General features: G+C 37.0%; 1 non-coding gene across 1 annotated transcript; it reads left to right on the top strand.

The window, feature by feature from the left end:
- The first annotated feature begins 11,475 nt into the window (after positions 1-11,475).
- Positions 11,476-11,582, top strand: LOC114372730. The gene has a single exon (XR_003658298.1). It is a non-coding gene; the product is annotated as a small nucleolar RNA R71 (small nucleolar RNA).
- Positions 11,583-20,353: the final 8,771 nt, after the last annotated feature.

Below are 20,353 nucleotides of genomic sequence, written 5' to 3'. Positions count from 1 at the left end.
GTAAACTCTCATCTCAATCAAGTCTATAACATTGATTTAGACTTGTTCAAACTGGTTTTAAGGTGAAAACTCTACCGATTCAAAATTTGACCCCTCAACACCCAATTTACCCTAGAAATGGCTCTTGCTTTCACCTTTGTCACTCATTTTCTCATTTGCTCTGCCCAAGCCTTCCTACAAGTCCTAATTGACATTCTAAACTAGAATCAACTCACTTTAGACTCCAATTTCCACTAACCCCAAATTTGGCTTTTCTAACCCTCAAAATCTCACACTTTTCTACCTACAACATTGTCATTCTCACATTTAACCCTAAGTTAACTCTCCCCATCATCTCTACCAGTTTTCTATCAACAATTTCAGCATACAAATATCACAAAGCATCATCATAAAACCCTAAAATAGAATGGGTAGCTTTACTCACATCAAACATGTCAAGTTTAGCATGCTTTCAACAAATTCCTTCACAAATAACTACCATAAGGCATTAGCCTAGTTGAACTACCCATCATATCTCCCAAAAACCCAATACCCACGAATTTCATGTGAGAAGAAGTCTACCCATACCTGAAATTCGAAGCCCCACAATGTAGAGGTGTGCTCCAAGACTCCGAAAATGGCTTCTCCTTGCGATTTGGAGTAGAAATGTGGAGGAATTTTGGAGCTTCAAAGGGCAACAATGGTGGAGAAGAAGGAAGAAGAAAAAGCTACGTGGAAGGTGAGGAAAAGCTTCTGAATTTTTGCTGAAGGAAGAGAGAGAATTTGGCTTTTATTAAAAAAATGATTTTCTTTTCCCTTTTTTTTTCTCATAAAGCAATGCCACTTGTCCCATTTTAAGTGGAGCAAAAAGGGGCCCACCTTTCCCCCTTGATGTGACTTCATACTCAGCCACAAGGAGAGGAAAATTTGACCTTTTGGATGCTGAAATCCTGCCTCAGTTTGCGTGCTGCCTCTCTGGTTCCAGTTCCCCATGTTTCTCTGCACCCGTCGGGACCTGTTTTCAAAAGTAGGCAAAATATATATCAAAACGCTCCGAATGAGACCCTGGGCGTGGTTCAGAGGTTGGTTTTGTTAAATTTTAAGTTGCACACAAAACGATAATTTTTAGACTAATTCATGGAGGATTAATCTATAACTGTCCAGTTATGGATTTCTCTTCGCTAATTAGTCTAACCCGCGTATCTTTCCCCCAATGTACATACTTACCAAAAGAATATATATATATATATATATATATATATATATATATATATATATATATATATATATATATATATATATATATACTGAATAATACATACATATATATATATATATATGTATGTATATATAATTATTTAAAATATAACTCTTACAAAATTCCGGGTAGAAATTCTAGGATGTCACATCTTAATTGGGTAATCCTTGGAATAAATTCCCCTGTATTAAATGAATTAAAGAATACAGTTAGTTGATGTTGTGAGCTTGCACTTCAGGACGTGCAATGCTAGTAAAGAATTGTGGTACTGAGCTGCTTGAATAATCCTCAAGGATGATCCTCTGGTGTTGCTCGTCTGCCATGATAGTGGCTTCAGGCAATTGAGTAGCGGATTCCCTTAATGATGGTGAATCAGGTGATAATGAATCAGAAAAATGAGTTTCTTCCTCAAGAATGGATGCAACTGTTCTGTCTTGCAGAAGTTTCCTTCTCCTCTTGGCCCTGTTCCTTCTCAATGTAGCTTCAATTTCTAAGTCCAGAGGAACTAAATTTCCTATGGGAGATCTATGCATATAAAATACTAACAGACACAGTGGTTATCCAATTCAATAAGAAAAGACAAATAAGAATTGAGAACAAATATTCACAGATAATCAAAGAATAACGAATAAAGAATAGGCACCTAAAAACGAACTAACTTTCCAAATAAAAAAAAGTTCCCCAGCAACGGCGCCAAAATCTTGCTCTCTTCCGGCAAGTGCACCTGATCGCACAAGTAGTATAAAACGGTAAGAACCGAGTATCGAACTCTCGAGGAACTTGTGTTACTTGGTAAAGCTATTTCAGTGAATAGGTGTCTAGCGTGAACAGAGATGTGTAAACTAACTATTAAAAGGGAAAATCACGTGAGTAATGATGCACAAAGACAAGTAGACGACACGTTGGTCTTCCTAATAGGTGCCTGATGTTGGAAGGATATTCTCTACTTAACAATGCTCATGTGTTCTATGGTGTCTCCTAAAATGCTAAACCCTTATTCCTCATGATAGTCTAGCCTAATTCTGATCAAGCATCGTCCGCAGATTCCTCTTGTTGGACTAAACTCGGCCAGGACCACATTAAGACAAACATACAAAGACTAGGTTACCGTACCCCGATTCCTCATGAAAATACGACAAACTAGCCCCGTCCTATCAAGTTCTAAGAATCTGACCAGTTTCCACTATTGAATGATCCTAAAAACACATGCATCTACATGATCAAGGCAAAAGCATGGTAGAATGAAGATCTGACAGCACAATGAACACACAAAACATCATTAAATAGATAAAAAAAGATATTTACATCAAGTACCTACAAGGAAGATCCAACAGAGGATTTAGCTTTCCATAACTGGGAAGCTTCCTTTACAACAAAGAGAAGAGAAAGATGAAAGATTGCAGAAATACAAGTAGTGGGGATGTCTCCTCTACTTCTAGGACCTCACAATCACTCACAAAGTCATCTCAAGCTCTTAGGACGGCTTCGTCTTCCAGCTCTGGTCTCTGCAGATCTTCACACAACAAAATCTCTCGAACTCTCTGGAACTTGGACCTGTCTCTCTCTAGAACTCTCCAATTATGTAGAAGCTTCATTAAAAGGCCAAACTCCCTTCCAAAACCTAATTTCAGGCTTAAATAGGTGGCTTTGCTCGTGCTCGTGCGCTTAGCCCAATTCTGAACCGCTTAGCGCGCATTAGTGAATTTCGGCTTAGTGCAACTTTTCTCGCTCAGCGGATGGATCGAAGCGGTTCGCTTAGCAGGATGGCCCTTCACTCAGTGAACAAGCATAGCTCATCCTTCTTCCAGATTCTTCCTCGCACTTAGCTGAGGATTGTTGCGCTCAGCGGATAGCTCGCTAAGCCAACAGATTGGCTTAGCGAGAGGGTGAAAATTAGCACTTCAAAACTTGCCTAATTATCCTGAAATTGAGAGAAAATGATTATTAAATATACAAAATGGGAGTACTACGTATTTATTACCTATCTTTAACAAAAAGTAATTACAGCACTACAAAATAACCATAAATTGGAGGAGTTTGATACAATTTACACAAGTTTTATACACAAAAGTTAGTCGTATTCACCGACTAACAACTCTCCCAAGACATTTAAAGCATTTAATGTTGCTAGTCCTTTTTTGGGAACTAGTCTTAGGGGTGTATTTCTCTATGGTCTTACCCTTAGCTTCCTTGGGTTTTGAAGGTGCAGCCCCCAAAATTCCACAGGCTTGGTCCTTCCTTGGACAAGAGTGAGAGCCATGAGATTTTGAAGAAGGCTTTCTTTTAATTTGTTGGTCCACTCTTATACAAAGTTGGACTAGCTCATCTAGGTCCCTATATGGAAGGAGTTCAACCTTGTCCCTCACTTCCATATTAAGCCCACTAAGGAACCTAGCTATGCTTGTTCTTTCCTCCTCCCTATGTCCATCTCTTAAAAAGAGTAGTTCCATTTGTTGTCTATATTCTTCAACAATCATACTCCCTTGTCTAAGCCTTTGGAGCTTGTCCATAAGCTCCCTATCATAGTAAGAGGGAATGTGCCTCTTCCTAAGGGCACTCTTAAGATCATTCCAATACTCTAGTGGAGAATCCCCATGAATCCTTCGTTCCCTAACAAGGGAAGTCCACCAATATAGGGCATACCCTTGAATGCTAAGGGTAGCCAATGGAACTTTTCTCTCTTCGCTAATATGATGGCAAGCAAAGAGTTGTTCAACCTTCATTTCCCAATCTAAGTAGGCCTCAACATTATCTTTTCCATGGAAATATGGGAGACTAATGTTAACCTCTTGAAGCCTTCTATCCTTTTCTCTTCTTTGGGAACGATGTTTAGTATGTGAACTATGGCGCCTTCTATAATAGTCGCTAAGTTCTTCACTTAAACTCTTGCAATAGTCATGACTATTGATCGAGGTCGTACCCGAATCAAAAAAACATTAAAATGCAGTAACTAGGAAGTGATCCTAGGTCGTTTCCCAACGAGCAATGATAAACCAAATGTTCATAACAGATAGTAGGAAAATAGTAACGAATTGGAGGGGGGGTTGTTTGCTTTTGTAAATTAAACAGCGAATAGATGTGAATTATAAAATATCAGAATTAAAACACGTTGCTTCCCCTTGATTCACAAGCAAGTCTCTTATCCTAGGTTACATGAGTTTATCCTTTATCAGTTCAACCACTTAATCCAACCCGAAATTAAATTACTAAGCGAAATATAACATAAGGCATTCATTATGTGATTAAGCAACACATACACCAATTAATCATAAACGATCATTAAGCATGAACGTAAATTAAGCGCAGCGACAATTAATCAAGCACTAAGCATGCATGAATTAATAGCAACAAATTCAGAGTAATTAGTGAAGAGGAAAAACTGAACAGAATTTAATAGTAATAATAGAACCTCAAAGAGAATTGTGCTTGATCCTCAAGAGAAAACAACGCTGGAGACTTAGCCTTCCATTAATCAATAGAGAACGAAATTATAGATTGAAGAATGAAATTTTATTGCTGAAATGAAAAGTAAAAACTGGAATTGCAAAACGAAAAAGTGTCTAAAAGAAGAAGAAAAACCTAAAACTAAAAACGAAAAGTAGGAGAGAGAGGAGAGAACTAAACTAGAACCTTGGTGTTGTTATATAGTTTTCCAGCCCCAAAGCTTACAAATCTGTTTTAAATCCAAGCCCATAAATAAAATCAAATCAAATCTAGATAAGATAAGATAAGATAAGATAAGATAAGATAAGATAAGATCTAGATGAAATAATATCTAGATGAGATCAAATCTAAATAATATCTAAATAAGATAAATAAATTCTAGATAAGATAAAATTTTGTAGAATAAAATAGTCTGCCCTCTTCAAGTCCAAGCCCAATTCTGGATTCAAGCCCAATGCTTCATTAATTCCTGAAATTAGATTAAAAACATCAAATTAGCTGAATGAGCCCAAATAATAAAACTGCCTCACATTCGTGAAAGGAATGGGTAACATCTAACATGAAGAGATCCAAAGAGTTAGGACATTCGTGAAAATCATCCAAGCAACCCAATCATGGCAAAATAGTTAATCAACTCAAGAATGAAAAGTGATAAAGCCTCACAAGATATACACTTTATCTCTCAAGTGTCTAGGCTACTATTTACCCTCAAAGCACCCATGAAAACCAACACCACATAAACTTGGCAAGATTCTAAAATTGACAATCAACCCATAAACACAAGCACATGAGTATCAAAAGGTCTTTTAAGGTTGTAATGGGGCCAAGGACAAGGTAGGGAAAAATATGGAATAAGTAGCTAAATCCCAAAGGAATAGAGGAGCAATGGGGAATAAGTGCATTAAGAAAAAATAAGAAAACCTAAAGATAAAATTTAAACGCAAAGAGTAGAGCCAAGAGTCTCATCATTCTTTTTCCATTTAAGATCTTATTCACTCAACTTTATTGCTTTTCTTTTTCTTTTTTCGAATTGATTCAACTAAATTTTTTTTTTTTTTTGCACTGTAGCATTTGAGAAATAGCATATCATTCAGCATGTCCAACATTTAACCAGTATACAATGTACATCAAGTATGGCCCAAAATACATCATCAAGCATAGCCAACGAAATATGTTATCAAACAAAACCCCCCACACTTATTCCCAAAACAATTCCAAAGCTCCAAAATTCCTTAAGGGTAAGGTGATATCATGGTTTTTCACTTAAGGCTTGTAGTGAGCTTCAAAACAAGGAAAGGGAAACAAGGCTCAAAAGGGCTATAAAAGGAATTAATTCAAGGTAAGTCCATTTGGCTAAAGGCTTATAAGAACAAAATTGCCTAAATCATTTCCAAATATGCATGTGAATTAGGAAGCATCAACAAGAATCAAGCCAAGGCTATTGTGCAAGCAATCAATGGGGCAAAACACACCAAAAGATTATGATGATGGATGGCTCAAATTCTCACAAAGGTAAACTTATCACTTCCAAATTGAGCTTTTGAAACTATCATGACATGTAGAGGTAAAACAAGGATTTCAAATCACAAAATGTCAAGAGACTTTTATTTTCATAACAATTACCCATTTCTTGAACATATCCTATAATTCAAAGAAAAACATGCAAAGTTGTACGTGCAAACAGAATTGACCTAAAATATTAAACTAGAAACCCAACAAAACTAATAAAATTAACAAAACATTGTCCTCCCAATACTTAAACAACACATTGTCCTCAATGTAGCACAAGTAAAAGATTAAAAGCAATTAAACCATCAAATAGAATCGGACAAATGTAATAAAAGTAAAGAAGGAGATAGGAAAAGAAAAACTCCCTAAGTCATGGTGGAGGAAGAGTAGGGTGGAGTAAGGAAGTCTCTTCCACCACTACGTCCACTAAAGAAGTGTTTGTGAGGAATGGCTTAAGTCGGTGTCCATTGACCTTGAAGCTCTTGTTTGTGGAGTCACTTTTGATCTCAATTGTACCATAAGGAAAAACATTAGTAACAACAAAAGAACCAATCCACTTAGACCTCAACTTACCACTCATAAGTCCAAGCTTAGAATTATACAATAGCACTTTTTGCCCAACCATGAAGTCCTTCTTAATTATCATGCTATCATGGAACTTCTTGGTCTTTTCTTTGTAGAACTTGGCATTCTCGTAGGCTTCTAGGCGGATCTCATCTAACTCACTCAGTTGCAACTTTCTTTCCTCACCAGCTTGATCCATAGAGAAGTTGCAAGTCTTCATTGCCCAGAATGCTTTGTGCTCAATCTCCACTGGAAGATGACATGCCTTTCCAAAGACAACCCGATAGGCAGTCCGATGTGCCCAAAGAGCATCATCAAGCCTGGTACTCCAATCTTTCCTGCTTGGCTACACAATCTTCTCTTAAATTCTCTTGATCTCCCAGTTAGAAATTTTTGCTTGTCCATTGGTTTGGGGGTGGTATGGTGTGGATACCCTGTGTACAACCCTGTACTTTTTAAGCAAGGCATGCATTGATTTGTCGCAAAAATGGGTTCCTTGATCACTAATAATTGCTTTAGGTACTCCAAACCTGCAAAACAGATTAGATCTGACAAAATCTGCAATAACCTTGGCATCATTAGTTCTAGTGGGCTTGGCTTCCACCCATTTTGAAACATAATCAACTACAAGGAGAATGTAAACATAACCAAAAGAGATAGGAAAAGGGCCCATGAAATCTATGCCCCAGACATCAAACACCTCACAGAATAGCATAGGTTCCTGAGGCATTTGTTGTCGCCATGTAAGTGCACTTCCTGCTCTTTGACACTGCTCACAAGTGCTACAAATCTTCCACGCATCTTTAAAGATGGTGGGCCAATAAAAGCCACAGACAAGAACTTTGTGAGTTGTCCTATGAACACCCAGATGACCTCCCGGTGCGGAAGAATGATAGAATTGCAGGACTGAGTCAATCTCATGATCTGGAATGCATCGTCTAATGACCTGATCACTGCACAATTTCCACAAGTAGGGGTCATCCCAAATAAAATGCTTAGCATCACTTTTAATTTTATCATTTTGAGCTTTAGATGCTAAGGGAGGAAAAACAGAAGCAACTAAATAATTGACAATGTTAGCAAACCAGGGAGTAGAAAGAGAATCAGAAATACTATACAATATATATAAATGATCATCTGGGAAATCATCCCAAATAGGTAAGTCCTCATCAGACACATGTTCGATCCGACTCAAATGATCAGCAACTAAATTTTGTGCTCTGCTCCTATCACGGATCTCCAAGTCAAACTCTTGGAGTCAGAGCATCCATCGGATCAACCTAGACTTTGAATCAGCCTTCTTCAACAAGTACTTTAAAGCTGCATGGTCAGTATAAACAATAATGCGAGTACCAAGCAAATAAGAACGAAATTTTTCAAGAGCAAAAACTATGGCTAGTAGCTCTTTCTCAGTAGTAGTATAATTCGCTTGGGCAGCATCTAAAGTCCTAGAAGCATAATATATCACCCTGGGCAATTTATCAATTTTCTGAGCAAGGGCAGCCCCCAATGCATAAAAGGATGCATCACACATAAGCTCAAAAGGGGTTGTCCAGTTGGGTGCCTGGATGATGGGGGTGGTAGTCAGTGCTCTTTTGAGGCAATCAAAAGCCTCTTTGCATTTATCATTAAAGTCAAACTCCACCTCCTTTTGCAACAAGTTGGATAGTGGAAGGGCTACTTTGCTAAAATCTCTTATAAAGTGCCTGTAGAATCCTGCATGACCAAGAAAATATTGCACCTTTCGCATGCAGGAGGGGTAAGGCAATTGTGAAATAACAGAAATTTTTGCAGGATCAACTTCAATGCCCTTTTTGAAAATAATGTGGCCTAAAACTATACCTTGCTCAACCATAAAATGACATTTTTCAAAATTTAGAACAAGGTTAGTTTCAGTGCATCTATTCAAAACTTTTTCCAGCCTATCCAAACAAACATCAAAAGAGGATCCATATACAGTGAAATCATCCATAAACACCTCTATGCAATTTTCTAAAAAATCACTAAAAATACTAATCATGCACCGCTGGAAGGTACTGGGGACATTGCACAGGCCAAAAGGCATCCTCCTATAGGCAAAAGTATCGAAGGGGTAGGTGAATGTGGTATTTTCCTGATCCTCAAGAGCAATAGTGATTTGCATGTAACCAGAAAAACCATTAAGGAAATAGTAGTGAGATTTACCTACCAGGCGTTAAAGCATCTGGTCAATGAATGGCAGGGGAAAATGGTCCTTTTTGGTAACCTGGTTCAGCCTCCTATAGTCAATGCAGACTCTCCAACTGTTCTGCACCCGAGTAGGAATCAGCTTCTCCTTCTCATTTTTTATGACGGTGAGGCCGGTTTTCTTCGGGACTACCTGGACGGGACTCACCCATTGGCTATCGGAGATAGGATAAATGATTCCAGCTTGCAAAAGCTTGGTTACCTCCTTCTTCACTACATTAAGAATCACCAGGTTGAGTCTTCTTTGTGGCTGTCTTACTGGTTTAGCCCCATCCTCTAAATTTATCCAATGCATACATGTGGATGGGCTAATACTAGGAATGTCCGCTAGGGTCCAGCCTATTGCCTTCTTATGCTTCTTGAGAACTGATAACAGCTTCTCCTCTTGCTCATCAGCAAGGAAGGCAGATATAATTACTGGAAAACTTTTGCTATCATCCAAGTAAGCATATTTTAAATTTGATGGTAGAGACTTCAATTCTGGTGTGGTCGACTGGATAGTGGTAGAAAGAGATGGTTTCTCAGCCTGTACCTCATAAAGAAAGTCAGAAGTATGTGTACTTCCTGAAACATGGTTAGTTCTATCTGACTCTTTAAAATCAATCTCAAGAGGTAAAACATCACCAGACATGTAATCAATATCAAATTCAAATTCACTCTCAACATCAAATTCAGATATATGATCAAGTATAAATTCAAATTCAATGCATGAGGAGTGACAGGCATGCAAATTAGAATGCAGATCAATCATGTATTCATCAACAATATGGTCAATTATTTCAGCGCGGAATACAGAAAGATCTTCAGATGCAAGAATATTAAAATGAATAGTTATATCACCAAACTCCATAGATAGTGTGCCTGCATATACATCTATCTTAGTTCTAGCAATTTTCATAAAAGGTCTGCCTAGAATGATGGGAACTGATCCTTTAGAAAATCCCTCCTCCATATTCAAAATATAAAAATCAACAGGGAAAATCAGTTCACCAACTCTAACTAAGACATCCTCTACGAAACCAGCAGGATAGGCAACACTTCTATTAGCTAAATGAATTACCACATCAGTTGACTGCAAAGGACCAAGAGATAGAGAATTAAAAATAGACAGAGGCATAACACTAACAGAAGCTCCTAAATCTAGCATGGCATTGTCAAACTTATTGTTCCCTATAATACAAGGTATGCTGAATGTACCTGGATCTTTACATTTATCAAGGATTTGGGGAACAGATTTACCAATCAATGTGAAGACATTTCTACCCATACTAATTCTTTCACTTCCTTTAAGCCTCCGCTTATTAGTGCACAGCTCCTTCAAGAATTTAGCATATCTTGGAATTTGCTTTATTGCATCCAGTAGAGGTATGTTTACCTCTACTTTTCTAAATGTTTCCAAGATCTCCTTCTCTGCCTCTTCCATTTTTTTTGTTGGAAATTGCTCTTGGAGGGAATGGAAGAGGGATATGTTGCTTCTGTAAATCATAATTACCAGTGGGAGATTCACCTGCATAGAAATTGTTAGGTAACTTACTCTTTAAATTTTTGTCATCATCTTTTTCTGGAGTAGAGTGAAATTGGGCAGGTTCATTTGCGGATGAGGAGGATGTTGCTGGTTGAAGTCCTTGACACTGCTTTCCCGACCTCAATGTAATGGCACTCACATTTTTGGGATTCTGGACAGATTGAGAAGGTAATCTGTCAGAATTCTGGGACTGTTGTTGATTTAACTGTGTAGCCAATTGTCCCATTTGATTAGTTAAGCTCTGAATGGAGGCTCTGGTCTCTTGTTGAAACTGCATGTTTTGCATAGTCATTTGCCTCACAAGTTCTTCAAGGGAAGGTTGTGGAGGAGCCTCAACTGTTTGTTGTTTCTGGGGCTGTTGCGATTACTGGATTGGTGGAGGAACGTATGGTCTGCTTGGGCCAGCAGCATTTTGGAAGGAAGGAGCAAGCTGCTATTGTTGTTGTTGAGGGCTAGACAATCTGAGATTAGGGTGATTCCTCCATCCGGGATTGTATCTGTTGCTGGAGAGGTCATAATTGTTCTGTTGTGGTTGATTATGCTGCTGAGGTTGAGGAGGTCTATTGTAAATGTTTGCAGCATAAGCTTTAGGCTGCTCAATTGCTCCAGGTTGCTACATAGAAGGGCAAAGGTCTGTGTGGTGGTCAGCAGAGGAGCATAAACCACAGAGTCTTGCGACCGGTGCAGATTTTTGATTCATGGCCAGTTGGGTTACTAGGTTAACCAAGGCATCTAGTTTACCCTCAAGCTTCTTAGTTTCAGCTGATGAAGATGAATTCGTGGCTACTTCATGCACTCCTCTAATGACAATAGCATCATTTCTGGCACTAAACTGTTGGGAGTTGGAAGCCATCTTTTCAATTAAATTTCTGGCTTCAACAGGGGTCATGTCTCCAAGGGCTCCACCACTGGCACCATCAATCATACTTCTCTCCATGTTACTGAGTCCTTCATAAGAAGCTGCTCAGAAATCTGGTGGTGAGGGCAACTGGCACATAGTTTTTTAAATCTCTCCCAGTATTCATACAGGCTCTCTCCACTGAGTTGTCTAATACCTAAGATATCCTTCCTGATGGTTGTGGTCCTGGAAGCAGGGAAAAATTTTTCTAAGAATACTCTCCTTAGGTCATCCCAGCTCGTGATGGACCTTGGAGCAAGGTAATATAGCCAGTCCTTTGTCACTCCCTCTAAAGAATGAGAAAAAGCCTTCAAAAATATGTGATCCTCCTGGACATCTGGGGGTTTCATGGTGGAGCAGACAATATGGAATTCTTTCAGATGTTTGTGCGGGTCTTCACCTACAAGGCCATGAAACTTTGGAAGCAAATGGATCAGTCCAATTTTAAGAACATATGGGACATCCTCATCAGGGTATTGGATGCACAAGCTTTCGTAAGTGAAATCAGGTGCAGCCATTTCCCTTAGAGTCCTCTCACGGGGTGGAGGTTGTGTCATGTTCTCAGAATGTTCAAAATTATAATGCTCTAAATCAGGATGCTCAAAATCACCAATAACAGAATGCTCAGGATGCTCAAAAGGTACAAGATGATGCCTAACTAATTTATGAAATGTCTTATCTATCTCAGGATCAAAGGGTTGTAAGTCAGATGGATTGCCTCTAGTCATACACTACATTCAGCATGCACAACTAGTTGCCTTCTTATGCAAGTAACAGTGTAGGCTTGAACTACAACTACCCTCAAATAATATCCAAATGACTTGAAATTTTGTGAGCAACACCCTAAAATCATGAAAAGATAGCACAAAAATTTTCAGACAAAAATTCAAAGTCTAACTGTGGAAACTACCTAAGGAAAGTTTAGAAAAATAAAACAATAAAACTTAAAAAAAAAACTAGTAAACATGAGATTTTTTTCTACCCCAAATACATATATAATAATAGTCATTCTGATACTCGGAGCAAAAGTTATGGCCGTTTGAAGTTTTGACAAAAATCAAACTCTCTAATTTTTTTTTTGGAACTTTCAAATCTAACCAAACTAAGGGCTCCAGCTATTTTTCCCACAAAATATGGATCAAAAGAACCAACAACACCAATATTCAGCCAAAAATAACAACCCTAACTATCAAAACAAAAATCACCAATTAAATTGTCAATAGTAGTCACTAATTCAGTCGCTAAGGGATTTGCACTACAACTCTATTTTCCATATCAGCAAAAGTGGTCGCTAAATCCATCGCAAAGCACTATTCACAGCAAAACACAAAAACTGAAACAGGGAAAGCGCTAAACAGAAAAACTAAAACAAAACACCACACTAAACAAAATAACAAGACACTAAACGACACTAAACAACACTAACACAACACGAAAACTTAAAACAACTAAACATAAAACACGAATCACTAGTTATTATGAACCTTTGGACACTGCTCCCCGGCAACGGCGCCAAATTTGATCGACGCCGTACCCGAATCAAATAAACATTAAAATGCAGTAACTAGGAAGTGATCCTAGGTCGTTTCCCAACGAGCAATGATAAATCAAATGTTCATAACAGATAGTAGGAAAATAGTAACGAATTGGGGGGGGGGGTTGTTTGCTTTTGTAAATTAAACAGTGAATAGATGTGAATTATAAAATATCAGAATTAAAACACGTTGCTTCCCCTTGATTCACAAGCAAGTCTCTTATCCTAGGCTACGAGAGTTTATCCTTTATCAGTTCAACCACTTAATCTAACCCTAAATTAAATTACTAAGCGAAATTTAACATAAGGCATTCATTATGTGATTAAGCAACACATACACCAATTAATCATAAACGATCATTAAGCATGAACGTAAATTAAGCGCAGAGACAATTAGTCAAGCACTAAGCATGCATGAATTAATAGCAACAAATTAGAGTAATTAGTGAAGAGGAAAAACTGAACAGAATTTAATAGTAATAATAGAACCTCAAAGAGAACTGTGCTTGATCCTCAAGAGAAAACAACGCTGGAGAGTTAGCCTTTCATTAATCAATAGAGAACAAAATTATAGATTGAAGAACGAAATTTTATTGCTGAAACGAAAAGTAAAAACTGGAATTGCGAAACGAAAAAGTGTCTAAAAGAAGAAGAAAAGCCTAAAACTAAAAACGAAAAACAGGAGAGAGAGGAGAGAGAGAAGAGAACTAAATTAGAACCTTGGTGCTCTTATATAGTTTCCCAGCCCCAAAGCTTACAAATCTGTTTTAAATCCAAGCCCATAAATAAAATAAAATCTTGATAAGATAAGATCTAGATGAAATAATATCTAGATGAGATCAAATCTAAATAATATCTAGATAAGATAAATAAAGTCTAGATCAGATAAAATTTTGTAGAATAAAATAGTCTGCCCTCTTCAAGTCCAAGCCCAATTCTGGATTCAAGCTCAATACTTCATTAATTCCTGAAATTAGATTAAAAACATCAAATTAGCTGAATGAGCCCAAATAATAAAACTGCCTAATTAATTTGACAATTAAGACTAATCAGTAATTAAAATGGTGCAAAAAGGTTTAAGAAATAGGATAAAATAATGGCACATCAACTACTATAGGAGGCATGTCTTTCTCTTTTCATTTCTTTCTTTATTTTTCTTCTTTCTTCCTCTCTTATTTTCTCTCTTTCATCTTGACTTATTTCTTCCACTCTTTCATTACCTTTTCCTTTTCTCTCTTGTTTTTCTTTCCACAACATGCACATGCCAATGCATTTCCAACATCAATCAACATTCCATTTCCATGTCATTCACAACATAAATATCATCTCATCTCAATGACGTTATCAACAACAACAGCAACCTCATTTCATATTCACATATTCATCAATAATAACAATTCATGTTGACATGGTCTTTATTAACAACGTCATCTCAAATCAATATCATCATAATTATCATTATCATCACATATCAATTAAAATCCTTAATAGCGACATCAACAACAAATCGCATTTCACACACACACACATACACACACACACACACACACACACACACACGCACACACACACACACACACACACGCACACACATATATATATCGCATCCCATTCATCAAAAACATAGGTTCTCCTGAAAAAAAACCAGCATGCATATCAATAACAATTTTATCGCATCCCATTAGTCAAAACGTAATTTTCTTTGAAGAAAAATCAGCATGCAACAGGGACAGGCAAATATCCTCATAGCTAGGTTCCCTGACCCTAACTATGGTGTTAAAACGGTAAATTTTATAATAAACTCCCCTCACCTATCGTGAGCTACCCCGCGTGTTCCTCGTCGCGTCACTTGAAGATTCCTTTTCTTCCTTGCTCGTCGGTTCCATGCAATCCTCTACCATACCAAAACGAAGGACACTTAATATGGATTTTAGAAAACAAAGCTAATAACAATGCTCTGGGTCAAACACCCACGTCACTACATAAGAGCGCTGAGAGCATTTCAGGTTTTACAAAGGAACATCATTTGGAAATTCTGACCATGCCAATGTGACCGGGGTTCAGTGTAGGTTACGAAAATAACATGCATTTCATGAAAGGATAACGTTTACAAAGTCTCTTTCTCTAGGGTTTTTCAAAGGAAGCATAAGACATGCAATGGCTGTTCCAAAGTCAGAAAAGATGCAAAGACAAGTTGAAACTAACAAGAAACAAGCGTAGAACCATGGTTACCTCGAAGGAAAACGAAAGGTCAGACTAGGATTTCGTTCTTTACCGAAACCGCGAGCCAAGTTGGAAGATTCCGCTTCGATCGAAGGGTTCCTCTCAGTGTGGGGTTGCAACGGAGAACAACAGCAGTTTGTGGTGGCTAATGGTGGTTGTGGGTGATGGAGAAAGTGCTTGGGACGTTAGAAATGGCTTTGGAAGAAAGAAAGAAGAAGAAATGGTGTTTTTCCTAAGCTACACGAAAGCAAAGGCTGAAATCCATAAATGAGAAATACTCTCGGGAATAGAAGCTTTGCGCATACTCCAGACATTTTCTCAAAGATCCCAACGGTTAGATCATGGACAAGTGTCTTGTGAAGCTGCAAACCTCATTTCCAGAAGATCCAACAGTTAACGAAGGCTGGGAAGCATTTTTACCGAGGCAGCTCATGTAGCTTCCTCAAGAAGCTTCATTAAGAGGCTTCCTCAAGAAGCTTCATCGTGGCTTCTTTGAGAAGTTTTCTCAAGAGGCTTCTTTGAGAAGCTAGACCCTTATCTACCCACACCTCTCTATTAATTAAACTCACCTCCTTGAAAATAATTACGGATAAAAATAACACAACGAATATAATCAAACATCAAACATATTTACTAACAATATATAGATATATATTAGGGTGTTACAACTGGTCCCTTCCTAGGGAGAATTGCATCACACCTCATGTGGATGACATTTAACCCCTTAGCTATCCCCCTAGGACCTCCTTAGAGCCTAGGATAGTTTGCCTCTAAGATCTTTAGGATATAGTCTAGGCTTAACATTATGTTTTCTGCTATGATTACTATGCTTTGGTTATTTTGTGATATGATTAATCATGCTTGTAAGATTTCTTTTAATCAATGAAATATGCTATCGCTCTATTTTCCTACCTTGTGTGTCATGATTTTATTTGTTATTCTCTTTTTTATACACACTTTTTGGCCTTGCGATGACAAAAGGGGGAGAAAGATTGATGATTGATTGTATTGTTCAGTTGTACCTTGTTAGTCGTCTTATACGACTAACTTTTGTACAGAAAACTTTTACAAAATATGTATATTTTCCCCAATTTATAGTTCTTTTCTAGGATTGTACATGAATTTTTCTTTTCTTTGATCTTTGTTCATTAGAAGCCTCTTTATATGGAATTAATGTTAAATTCTCTTCAATTTCAGGCAAAAACGAGCAAATTTGAAGAAGTGCCAAAGTGGATGTCGCACTAAGTGAGCTTCGTGCGCTTAGTGCGTATCAACGGCTAAGCCCAGCACAAGAGTGCTTAGCAAGTCAAGGGAATCTGGAAGAGCATCTGCTATGCAAGCTTGCGCTTAGCGCGATATCAGCTTGCTAAGCGAGTCATCTGTCGCTTTCCAGGCACAACGCAAGATTGGCGCTAAGCTCAAATTCACTTACTCGCGCTAAGCGTGAAATTAGCGCTAAGCACGACGTTTAGGTTTTTGAGCCCTTTTTAAGCCTGATTTGCACATAAAAGAGGAGAGAGCTTTTAGAGGGAGACAACAGAGAGCCTCTGAGTATGGACTACAGAGAACGAAGAAGCAGAGCATGGAGGCAAGTTCTCAACTTTTAGAGAGGTTAGGGAGATTTTGAGTGATTGTGAGGTGCCAAGAGGTGGAGGAGACATCCCCCCTCCTGTGTAAGCAAGCAATTTCTCTTGATTCCCTTTCTTTATTGTAAAAGGAGCTTCCTTGCCATGGAAGGCTAAACCCCTCAGTTGGGGATTTCTATTGAATAGTTGATGTAAAACCTTTTTCATATCTAATTAAGTGTATTTTATGTGTTCATTGCTTATATCGGTGCTTGATTGTTGCATGCTTTTGGTCTGATCAACCATTGGTGTGTGCTGTTAGGAACTTTAGCATTGGGAAATGTATTGTTTCCTTAGAAATTGATAGAGCAGGGCTAGATAACTGCATTGCTAGGGATAGGGTGCAGGGTTTTAGTTTTTATTATGATGTGATTATAATGCTGTTTAAATTAATCCAAGTTCAACAAGAGGGATCTAAGAACGAAGTTTAGTTTAAATTAGTCTAAAATTGTGAGACATCGAGGTTTAGTACTTGAGCCTTCAGCATAGAACACAGGAACATCCTTAATTAGAGAAACATCTTTAATTGCATCAACATGCTTGGTAGGAAGACCCAACGCCTTTAGATAATTTGTTTTTCACACTTTCTTGCTTGCGTTTATTGTTTTCATTAGGATAGAGTACACTTTTACTTCAATTCACACATATTAATTTCTATTTACAAAATGTCTGATTATTGAACACAACTTTGCTAAATGAACAAGTTCCCTGTGTTTGATACTCGGATCATTCCGTTTTAATTATTTACTTGACGATCCGGTGCACTTTCCGGTAAACCACTTATGCGTAAAAAGAGTAATTACAAATTTTGGAAAAAGGAACTGTGGAAGAAGGTCAACATACCTAATTGCTTGGATTGAAAGATGCTACTAATGTCTTTTCTAAGCATGTTGTAGAACAGGTACATTGGGGAGAAAAACATCAAAACACATATGGAATTGGCATTATCAAAATCCAAAAAGGGGGAGATTATTGGATCAAAGCTTAAAGCCCCTTGTTTTAGTTTTGGTTTGATAATTTTACAATACCAAACATGTTTAATAGATGTGACACTTGTATTGATTGTTTTAGACTAGGCATGTTGTGTGATATATAGATTCAGTTCTTTTACATGATTAGTGAGGATAAAAAATGTGGAACAATTGGATTGATCTCTTAAGTTTTCTAAGAGTCAGCACCAGATCTCACTTCTACTTGAAATTTGGCTAGCACTATCAAATTAATCGACTGCTTGGTTTAGTAAACAATTATGGAAGCCAGTTTTAGAAGAAGGAAGATTATGTAACTTAGGATAATCAATTACCCTAGCAGATAATTGATTAGACTGCTTCTCTAAACTTAAGAAGCTCACTGTGTGATGAAATAATCGATTACCATTTCATGTAATCAATTTCCAAGTTTCTGGAAATGCAAAACAAAGAGGATTTTGATGTATTAATTGATTACCATATTCTATAATTGACTAAATCTGCTTTAAATGTCAAAATTATAAATACCCTCTTATGTTCTTTTCCTTAGAGACTCTTGATACATTCAATCTTTGAGAAATACTTCAACAGAGTCATCTAAGGAATTTCACTGCATTTCTTTTGGAGATTGAAGCTGATCAAAGATCCATTCATTTTGCATCGTGATTTGATCATCTTACAAGAAGAGCTTGAAGATATTGAGATCTACAAATTCAATTGTTTTCGTTCCTATTCTGAAATTCTTTTTGGATTCAATTTTTGGTTAGGGTTACCAAGAGTTTTGTGAGTTGATAGGGTTTCAACTTTTATTGTCTCTCCTGTAGGGATCAAGGGAAAAGTAGAATCTAGAGAATTGCATGTGCATAATGTTTGTACTTAATTCTCTAAGAGTGGAAATTCTAAGTGGTCTTAGAACAATTGGATGTAGGTCATGTATGAACTGAACCAACATAAACTCTTGTGTGATTCTCTTTCTCCCAAACCCTTAGTTTTGTAATTCAATCTTGGAAATGGAATTGATTGTAAAAGCATATGTTGTATGAAGCTTTTGATGATGCCAAAAAGATGAAAGCTATTCAAGATTGATCAAAGTCAAGATCAAGAATTCAAGAGAAACGATTAACAATTAGTCCATTGTATGTTAAAAGAATCCCTTAAAAGAGACTGCAAAGGTTTGGCCTTAGGTTAATTATTCAAAACATCTTACAAAAGTTTTTAAGTAAAGCTATTTTTGAAAATATGTTTTCTCTCTGGTAATCGATTACCAGAAGTTGTAATCGATTACCAGAAGCAAAAATAAGTTTTAAACAGTTTTAGAAAACATTTGAATTTGAATTTTGAATGTGTAATCGATTACAAAGAGATTGTAATCAATTACCAGAGACAAAACTATTTTAAACAACTTTCAGAAAGTTTTGAATTTAAATTTTAAACCTGTAATCGATTACAACAGTTGTGTAATTGATTACCAGTCACGAAAGTTTGAAATTCAAAAATCTGAAGAGTCATAACTCCTCAAAATTAACTGTGTAATCAATTACCATATATCTGTAATCGATTACTAATGAGGAAATTTTGAAAATAACTTTGAAAAGTCACAACTGTTCACAAGTTTTTGAAAGGTCATCAAAGGCCTATAAATATGTGACTTGAGTTCGAAATTCTTTAGATTTTTTCAGAACAATAATTGTCCTATCCTCTCAAAAGAATGTCTTGGTCAAACACTTGCAAAATCAATAAGGATTCTTATAAGATCTTCATCTTGCAACATTCTTCTCTATAAGAGAGAAATCTTCTTCGTACTTCAAAGCAAACAACTATTATTCAAGAGACAGTGGGTCTCTTGATTTGTAAAGATCTTTGAACACAAGGGAAGGGTATCCCTATGTGGTTCAAAGCATTGCTCTCTTCCCTAAACTTCTTTAATTTATTGCATTTTATTTTTACTTTGCTTATTTTAAAGAAGTATCAATTGAATTGCTCTTTACTTCATTCATATTAAGTCTGCATATTCTATTTCAAGAGGGAATTAAAAATTTGATTAGGGGAAATTTGTAAACTTAATTCACCCCCCTCTTAAGTTATTGAGGTCACTTGTTCAACATTGATGTTAAAGGACCATAAAACTATGTTTTTCATATGATCTTGTTTTCATTGTTTTCTTGATTGTGATAATCTTTTTGGAACAATCTTTTGAGAAAAAGTTGATTAATCAAGAGGGTCATTTTAATTGAGTTAACTAACGAAGTGGTAAAGATTTCAAAAGAATCTATTCACCCCCTTCTAGATTCCCGATTAGCCCAACAAGAATAATGACAACTGTCATGTCTGTCTACTTGCACCAAAAGCTTATCAGTTGTGTGGGCTCCACTTCAACAGTCTTCTTGGAAGCATTAAGGGATTTTTTGAAGAGCATCTTGAAGCTAAGTTGAAGGTTCCAAACAAGAACAACTTGAGCAAAATCTTTGAGTGAGAAATCTGCATTTTCTTCTTAAACCCTCTCTATGAGAGTGACCCACTTCTATATTGAGTTTTTAATTTGTAATAGATAGTAGATAGAAGAGAGAGACTACATCCCTAAATGGGATCCCTCAAAAAGG

The sequence above is a fragment of the Glycine soja genome, chromosome 10, assembly GCF_004193775.1.
Source record: "Glycine soja cultivar W05 chromosome 10, ASM419377v2, whole genome shotgun sequence".
Lineage (NCBI taxonomy): Eukaryota > Viridiplantae > Streptophyta > Magnoliopsida > Fabales > Fabaceae > Glycine > Glycine soja.
This window is presented reverse-complemented; position numbering and strand designations above follow the sequence as displayed.